Source organism: Chaetodon auriga, chromosome 5 (genome assembly GCF_051107435.1).
Source record: "Chaetodon auriga isolate fChaAug3 chromosome 5, fChaAug3.hap1, whole genome shotgun sequence".
NCBI lineage: Eukaryota > Metazoa > Chordata > Actinopteri > Chaetodontiformes > Chaetodontidae > Chaetodon > Chaetodon auriga.
Window position 1 is genome coordinate 2,404,398 of NC_135078.1, and position 6,153 is coordinate 2,410,550.

The window sequence follows — 6,153 nt, forward strand, 5'->3', positions numbered from 1 at the left end:
TGTTTTTTTTTGTTTTTTTTTATAGTAGTATGACTCATCACACACAATGCTTCATTGTAAAAAGGACAATAACATGCCTTGAAATGTTTAAAAAACACCTGTTTGGAACATTCCACAGGTAAACAGGTTCATTGGTAACAGGTGATAGTATCATGATTGGGTATGAAAGGAGCATCCTGGAAAGGCTCAGATGTTCACAAGCAAGGACGGAGAGAGGTTCACCACTTTCTGAACACATGATTGTATAAAAAATGTTACTACATGGACTCAGGAACACTTTGTGAAACCTTTGTCAGTAAAAACAGCAGTAAGAAGAGATAGCAGTAAAAGTACTGACATGAAATCCTCTACTGGTTGTCATTCAAATTATTATTCTGGATATTACAAAATACAATTTATTATCACTATGATCAGATATGTGGTGAAGCCAATACCTATGAAGGTATTGTGGATCTGATTAGGTAGAGCTTATATCATTTGTACAATATTATAAATCCTTCCTTGTATCTTTATAGCATACTTGATATTAAACAGCATTGCAATGAAAATAAAATCTGCAGTACAGTGGTTCCCCACCTGGGGAACTGCTGATAAAGGATTGCTTCATTTGAAAGGGTTACATGCTGAAAATTTACTAAAAGCTACAGGTTAACCAACTGTTTGAAGAAATTACTGAACCCTTTTTAATAGTTAAGCTAGTGTTTATAAAATGTACATCTTCAGTTGGACCTTCAGTGTCACAGACAGGGTAAGTCAGAAAGAGACAGACATTTCCCTGTTTGTAGACTGGAGTTCATGCTGGTATTTGCACTGTGATGTAACAGTGAATTGTCTGGAAACAGGAGACATTCTCTGAGGCACAGTCAGTGGTCTGTCAAATCGATACTGGCCATTTTGTACCATTAACAAAAAACAGCTTTCTTTAAAAATTGCTCTTCGGGTTTCCTTGGCGGAAAGCTGAGCTGCACAAAGTTACTTCAAGTGTTCTCTTTAGGATACAATCTTTACTGCAAATACAGTTTTCATCTTCATGTTGTGCTTTTTTGTCTGTAAAGGGTCAATTTTCACCCCCCTTTTTGAGTTAGTTTTATCACACCAGGTGGGAAAAAGAAGCAAAATTTTCACAAGATTCTGTTTTTCCTTTCTAAACTGAATAGTGCACAAGCAAACAAGAAATTAATAGTGACAAGGCCTTGCAGCTTCATACTATGCACAAAGCCACACTCAAAGGAACTCTGCGCCAATAATCTATTTTCTCGGTTTCAAATATTCATCTTCTGTAGGCTTGACTGGCAGCTCTGAAATTCTTGTAGTGTTTCTCCTTTGTAGCTTTCTCCTTTGTGGAGGACAGCAGATGTTGTCAGCTTGAATTCATAGCAGTTGTAATGACCTCCAACACTGACCAAGAGGCAAAGCAAAGTAGTGTCAACATAATGATAGAAACTTCTCAAAATACTGCATTATAATCTTTTTCTCTGCCAATATCCCAAAATGGAGCTAAATGCACCATGCCAAAGCACTGGATGTTGGGAATACACAAAAAGTGGCGTTGATTGTGCTTCCAGGGTGATCTGAGAAGTGCTTGTTCACTTTTTGATGTTTCTTTCTAACACAGGGAGTCTGGGACAATGTTGGAACCCATTGTAACTGTTGTGATCTGTGCTAACTCCATGTTTGCCATCAAGGAGCTTGCTACAGACTGTTCAGAGACACTGTGACAGAAGTTGTAAGATTTATTGATTGATTGATTCCCTTAAGTGCCATTAATGTTACATGGGACTGGATGACCTCAGATAAAAAAAACAAAGCATTAAAATCTATGGTGTCATATTTGCACACATGAAACCTGTGAAAATATCAATTAGAAATGAAAACATACCCCAGTAAATTAATTCTTAATTCTCAGATTGCCAGTCCAAAGAAAGAATTAACAACTTGTCATTGCATGGTGAATTAAAAAATGAATGCCTCACTGTGGTGATCTGTGTGTTTTCTTAGACCGGAGAAAGTTTCTCACACTGAAACCAAGCAGAGAGTTGCATTTTCAGTCTTAAGATTTATGGCTAATGTTTAGCTTTGACTACAAATACACATCAACTTACCCATGTGGCACACTAGCATGGGGACAGGAGTTCAATGTGCTTTCTGATGAGACTTGGCAACACAACACAAAATGGTCTCATTCAGTCAAAGGTGCTGCACCATTTAGCCAACACAAATGTGAATGCACGAATATATTCACGGTGTATTGGCCAAAATGGTCAATGTGCCACCACAGCCCAGTCAGCAAGGCCATTATGTTTTAAGAGATAAGAAAAGAAAGTACTTTATTGATCCCACACTGGGGAAATTTAGTCATTACAGCAAGCAAGTTACAAAAAGCAAGCACAGTGGCACAAGAGGTCAAAAAATAGAAATCCTAAAGTTTACAAGATACAGAATAGAAAAAGCAACTATGTCCGTGTACATTTGTACAGATTATTTAAAACAGTAAATGCCATGATGATGCCCATTCTTAAATCATGCTAAATGCTCTTCGCTAAACCATCCAATCATTGCTTAGTAACTGTAACTAGGCACCGGTTGGCCTGTCAAGCTTTGCAGTTTTGTTGATGTGGAGTGCATGAGGATCTAAGAAGAGCGGTACTGGTATCTCAAGAATCTGGAGTGTGCTGTCTTTTTGTAGTCTTTCAAAAACCTAAGGTACAAGTTGAGGAATGGATTAAACTTTGTCTTTATGTGCTTTAACGTAACTGCAAATGTTGGCATGTCTGGCTAACTATCCACTACTATATTAACCAGTTAAGTCCAAAGCAATGGGCATGTTATTAGCTTTCCGAATTATTTTGTGGTTACAGGTCACGTAGAGAAATACCTATTCAGTTGGCTGCACTGCTAAGCATCAGAGGCTGAGCCCAGATTCCTCTCAATTAAAAAACTTTTAGGAACACACTTCTCAATAGACCATTTCAATGCATTTTTTTCTTGCATGTTCGGGGCTACATGTTGCTCAAAAATATGAAAACTGGAGAGGGAAGGCTTTGGATTTGATTTACCATATAATCTGCATTCTCTGTCAGAACATTCTGCCATTTGAATTGCTATCATTTCAATTTACTTTACTTTTCAATTTTACTTTTTAGTTTTTAGTTTAGATTTTAGTCTGAGCCGCCATGAAATTCAGATTTGATCTTCTCCTTCTCGTTTTGACTGGCGGCTGACGGTGTTAAAACAGAAGAATTGACAGACCTATCAGCCAATAAGACATGAGTATTTCCACACATTTACCTGTAAACCCTGTCTGATTGGTGTGGCCTCTGTTGCGTTCACAGAACCTATAAAATTTAATACTATTGCATTTTCCAAGCTCATGGCTTATTCCTTACATCCTCAAAGTGAAGCACACTGTGTGACAATGCAAACAACAAAGCAAAGCCTCAACCTCATCACTGTATTACCTGTCCAAGTATGTTTTTCTTCTATAATAAGCACCAGAACAATTCAAGGGAAGGTGAATGCTATAATGAATTACATGTTATTTAGCCTACATTTTATTAGTTTTTATTCTAATACCATGCTATAGAGCAAACTAGCTTGAGACTGAAATACACAAACAATGCTGCTCCCGTACATATATTACATGAATCATCGCCTGGTGAGGAAGCGATGCCAGGGACATGTAGCTTTAGCCTCAGTCTTTTAGGGTTATATTATATATGCAGCCATCAAGTACATGTTTAAGACCCTTAAACTACTCATTTTACAGTGTGTCAAATTGAAACATCAGCTGGAGACAAACTGCTCAGCTCACTCACAGTTGAAGCATTAGCTTACATTAGCTAGCTACATTTCTAAAATCTGCTAGTGAGAGTCGTCATTTTAGCCAACAAAATACATGGTTGTCAGCTCAGAGTGAGAGGCCTGCTTTTGTTTACTTCTGTGAGGAATTGAAGACTGAGTGGTCCAAAAACAACTGTCAATTTTGATGGTAAGCCTGCCACCTTTACACTGTAAAATCCATATGTGCAGAATGGAAAGTGTGGTGGGGCTTCGTGAAGGGTCAATTCTCAGCGCAGGTTTATGAAGCATTCTTGCACACATGTGGGAAGACAATAGAGCCCAACCACCATTATTGCTTTTGTTGATGTTGCTTCCTTTAGAACAACTTAAAGACTGACTGTCTTCCAAGAAACCCCATCTGATTCGCTCTTCTACCAGCTCAAAGACTCATTCTCTTGCAATGACAGTCAATGAATCCCCCCCTCACTTAAACTTTGGGTTAAGGAGGTGCTATCTCAGACAACAAATCCCGAGATAAGTTTATTTCTATTTTTGGCTTTTTGCCTTTATTTAACAGTGCAGCTAGAGCGAGATAGGAAAGGGAGTGGAGAGTAGGGATGACATGCAGCAGACTGCTGTGGTTAGGACACATAGCTCATTTTACTTTAGGGGACCTGGTTCCCCTTTGTAGAATTGGTTGAGAGCCTATCCTCTATCTAATAACACTATACTTTGAATATCCATGCACAGCTACGAGAAGTCAGCTGGAATTAATGTTACACAACGATGGCAATTTGCATACTTGAATATGTATTTTTGATGCTTTTATTTTTTCAATTTCATTCTTATTCATTTGTCCCTTTCTTGTTTTTTGTTTCCCCCTATGGCCCTGGGGTAGGTGGGGGGATGGGCTGCTCAGTATTTTTGTGCTCTTGTACAATTGCTTAACAATAAAAGAAACAAAGAACAAACAAACCCAAACTAAATTATTTCATTTTATCTTATTCTTATTATTCTTTTTGAAAAATAAAAAGGAGTATAAGAGTTCTTGGTGGTTATACCCTGCCACAAAATTTGAAATGCATGACTGGCTTGTCTTGCAGGAAATGTATGCAATAAGAGTTGCTGGAATGACTTCAGTTGATTTTAGTTTTAATAATATTGTTACACCAGTTCTTTCTCTATTACTTAAAGGGCTACTCCAGCAACTTAGTGTTGCACTTTCATTGAGTTACAGGGCTCACAAGAGACAATATTAAAAAAGAACTGTCAAAATCAAAGCAGCAAGGCCAAGAGGCCAAGAGGCCAAGAGCTACAGAGCACATTACACAACTATTTTCACAGGTTTAGAAGACCTTACTGAAATACTGTGTTCCCTGAGGACTACACAGGGAAGGAAGTGATGTGGTGGGAAGTGAACATGAAAAGAACTCAACATGACTCTTCAAAATTATTTCTGCTGCACACTCCCACATTTTAAAGACAATCGGCGTGTAAGGCCGAGAAGGAGGACTTCCGAGTAATATTTCCTGGACAGAAACCTAGTTTCTGTAAAGGTGTTAGTGTCTGTTTTGATTAAACCAACAGGCTGTTGATCCTGTTGTTTACAGGGCCAAAGGAAGCATGGTATGGACACTGTAAGGATCATCATGATTCATGTCGAAAACACTTCATTGAGTTTTTATTTTTTGTTACTATTAGTAAATTTACTTATATCTCCTGAGGTGGTTTCTGTATGTGAGGTAGGGTTCTTGCAGGTTTTGTTTTGTGTGAGCTCACCAGGCGAAATTTCTATTGACTATGCTGACATGGCAAAGAGATACGAATGTATTTTTGTGTTACAGATGGAATACAAGAATTTGAAAGCATAAAATATATATACTAACACCTCAAAAACTAAATAATCAATCTCCTTGCATTCACTCTCTCTATTTCACACATAGCACTGCTGTCACAGTGTATTTTTTCTTGGCCAGCCCACGCACTAAGGTATGCACTGTTCATACTTGAAATAGTGGAACTAAGCTTCAAAATGTGTAGGTGGCAAGTGAAACCTAGAGATCAGGATCTGTGATAAGATTTCCATGATAATCCATTGTGATGGCTGATCTTCCTGGATGTATTAGACCCACTAGTGTCAGTGAAGTAAAAGTCTTTAATTGATCAAATCAGTCAATCAAAATTAATCAGATGTAAAGGAGACAATTTACGTTTCCAGTCTGCTTTTGGATAGTGGTCACACATCTAAGGCAATCTAGCAAAGTATTCTAGGAACTAAGATCACAAAAACCAAATGCTGCCTCCCCAGTTTTAGATGTAACCATTGGAATGAAGCAGGATGAGCTGAGAGGGTTTCAACTTCTAATGAAAATA